This window comes from Euleptes europaea, chromosome 5, assembly GCF_029931775.1.
Source record: "Euleptes europaea isolate rEulEur1 chromosome 5, rEulEur1.hap1, whole genome shotgun sequence".
NCBI lineage: Eukaryota > Metazoa > Chordata > Lepidosauria > Squamata > Sphaerodactylidae > Euleptes > Euleptes europaea.
The window spans coordinates 21,248,949-21,252,197 of NC_079316.1; the positions used below are offsets into that span (position 1 = coordinate 21,248,949).

At 45.7% G+C, this 3,249-nt stretch overlaps 1 non-coding gene across 1 annotated transcript; it reads left to right on the forward strand.

The window, feature by feature from the left end:
• On the forward strand, nucleotides 1–72 carry TRNAA-AGC (transfer RNA alanine (anticodon AGC)). The gene has a single exon. It is a non-coding gene; the product is annotated as a tRNA-Ala (tRNA).
• Nucleotides 73–3,249: the final 3,177 nt, after the last annotated feature.

The window sequence follows — 3,249 nt, forward strand, 5'->3', positions numbered from 1 at the left end:
GGGGCTGTGGCTCAGTGGTAGAGCATCTGCTTAGCATGCAGAAGGTCCCAGGTTCAATCCCTGGCATCTCCAGTTCAAGGGAACTAGGTAAGTAGGTGATATGAAAGACCCCTGCCTGAGACCCTGGAGAGCCGCTGCTGGTCTGACTAGACCAGTGGTTCCCAACCTTTTTTTGACCAGGGACCACTAGGACTTTTTTGTTCAGTGCAGGGACCCCAAGGTTCAAAATAAAAATTCTGAGAATTTGAAAATAAACTTTAATCCTAACTGTTAGTTAAATATTAAACTTAGAATAATATTTGAATATATATTTTTATAATAGAGAACTTTTAATTGAAAATGTTAATTTATTATGGGTTTATAACTTTGTTTCGCGGACCTTAATTTAGTTCTCGCGGACCCCTGGTTGGGAACCAGTGGACTAGACAATACTGACTTTGATGGACCCTCAAGGGTCTGGTTGGGTAGAAGGCGGCTTCGTGTGTTGTTCGTGTGTTGAGGGAGAGTCACTGGCCCAAGGTCATTCAACAAGCTTCCATGGCCGAGGGTGCAATCCTGGGTCTTCCAAATACGAATCTGACATGCTTTGCCACTACACCATGCTGTATACTTACGATTTACCCAGTCGCAGTTGAGCAATCTCCCACCACCCACCACTCTCAGACCCCTGCCCTCGACAATTTGAGGACACAGGAGAAAAAATTGAGGGGGTGTCAATAGTGACAGTCTAGGAATTTCACCCAATATCTATGGGTAAAGACCAGATAGAGGCGATTCCTAGAGCGTCAGTTGCACAGGCCAGTGTCTCTTCTATCTTAAATCTGCAATGTCAGGGAAACTAGCAATTATGTGGATGGGGAATGGCAACTGATGTACATTTAATGCCCATTTATAAAGGTAAAGGTAGTCCCCTGTGCAAGCACTGGGTCATTCCTGACCCATGGGGTGACGTCACATCCCGACGTTTCCTAGGCAGACTTTATTTATGGGGTGGTTTGCCAGTGCCTTCCCCAGTCATCTTCCCTTTACCCCCAGCAAGCAGGGTACTTATTTTACCAACCTCGGAAGGATGGAAGGCTGAGTCAACCTTGAGCCGGCTACCTGAAACCAACTTCCGTCAGGATCGAACTCAGGTCATGAGCAGAGTTTTTGATTGCAGTACCTACCGCCCATTTATGAGGTTTAAGTATTTCTGTGATTAACCTATATGAATAACCTCTCTGACTGAAAACTGACTGAGACATCTACTGAAATGGTGTTCCCAAAAATTTGTTTGGGAAAGTTCTGAGGGAGTTTCCTTCAGTTCCAGAAACCATTGTTAGAAGCTCCTCAATTAAGAAGCCACCAGTTCATTAGAAGACAAGTTTCCTTTATTGACAGTTTCCCCATTACTAGCTTTCCTTCCTCGGTGATATGGCACCATGTCTCTAGGTCACACTCCCAGTTCATGTGCAGTGATGGCGAAAGGTGCAGCGTTCCACGCCCCCACCACCACCCCACCACCATAAGAACATAAGAAAGGCCCTGCTGGATCAGACCAAGGCCCATCAAGTCCAGCAGTCTGTTCACACAGTGGCCAACCAGGTGCCTCTAGGAAGCCCACAATCAAGACGACTGCAACAGCATTATCCTGCCTGTGTTCCACCGCACCCAAAATATTAGGCATGCTCCTCTGATACTAGAGAGAATAGGTATGCAGCATGACTAGTATCCATTCTAACTAACAGCCATGAATACCCCTCTCCTCCATGAATATGTCCACTCCCCTCTTAAAGCCCTCCAAGCTGGCAGCCATCACCTCATCCTGGGGCAGGGAGTTCCACAATTTAACTATGTGTTGTGTGAAAAAAATACTTCCTTTTATCTGTTTTGAATCTCTCACCCTCCAGCTTTAGCAGATGACCGCGTGTTCTAGTATTATGGGAGAGGGAGAAAAACGTCTCCCTGTCCACTCTCTCCAAACCATGCAAACCAAAGGGTTCCCAGTAGACATGTAAAAAAGAATGCCTTGAAAGCAAAACAACTGAACAAAAATCACTGGTCTGCTGAACCACTGCTCTGAAAGATTTTTTAAAACTTTTAATAAGGGAAAAGTGTGCCATGGGGTTGCGACCAACTCATGGCAGCCCCAAGAAGTTCCATCTCATGGGGCTTTCAAGGGAAGTGATCAGGAGAGGTGGTTTTCTATTGCCTGCCTCTGCAAAGCTACCTGGACTTCCTTGGTGATCTTCCATCCAAATATTGAACACATGAAAATCAGACCCTTGGTCCATCAAAGTCAGTATTGTCTACTCAGACTGGAAGCGGCTCTCCAGGGTCTCAGGCAGGGGTCTGTCGCATCACCTACTTGTCCAGTTCCTTTAACTGGAGATGCGGGGATTGAACCTGGGACGTTCTGCATGCCAAGCAGATGCTCTACCACTGAGCCACGACCCCTGCTTAGCTTCTGAGCTCTGACAAGATGGGGCAATTCAGGCCTGTTAGGGCTGCTACCCCTCATAAAACATTTTCTTCCCCCAGGACCAATATGTGCCACACATAAACTATATAATCCCCATATGTGTTTGTGTACACACACACACACACAATGCCTTCTCTTCCCATGCCAAGCACTGTATGAAGCAGAATGTTGCCAATGAATGCTCATTCAAAGTTTCGATTCTCTTTATTTTTAAACCACTTTCCCAAAGTCATGACACACTTTCAAGCTTGTTCTATAAAACTGAAGTGGAACTTAGCACCAGAAATAACTATGCGGCTGAACATCTTGTGTGTTGAAACAGACAACTGGACATTTTTAAGACACATCTCTCAAACGCTATTGACGCTATCATTGAAAACATCAACATTTTCTTCCCACAGGTACGGCGCTTGTGTACCAGAAAACGGCACTTGACGTGTTTCTAACAGTAGCAGAAAGCCGACCCTTTAATGTGTGTCAATGTTAGCGCTATCACCTAGCTGTGGGAAAACTCAAAGACATATTTGAGCATCTCTGAGAAAAGCCGCCTCCAGGGGAATTCACACGTGTTAATTACATGCTAACTGCAACTATCGCTTGATGGTCTCTGCGTGAAATTGCCCGCAACAGTAACTACCTAATGAGTCATTCACAAACAAGAAAAAGAAACCGTTTCCTCGCTACCGTGTTCTAGAGGCTGCTGGTCACAAGTTTATTTCAGGGACAGCAAGGCCTGAAGGCAGAGAGGCTTTGCCAAATCCTGATGCATGTGAAGAAGTCCACGCGTG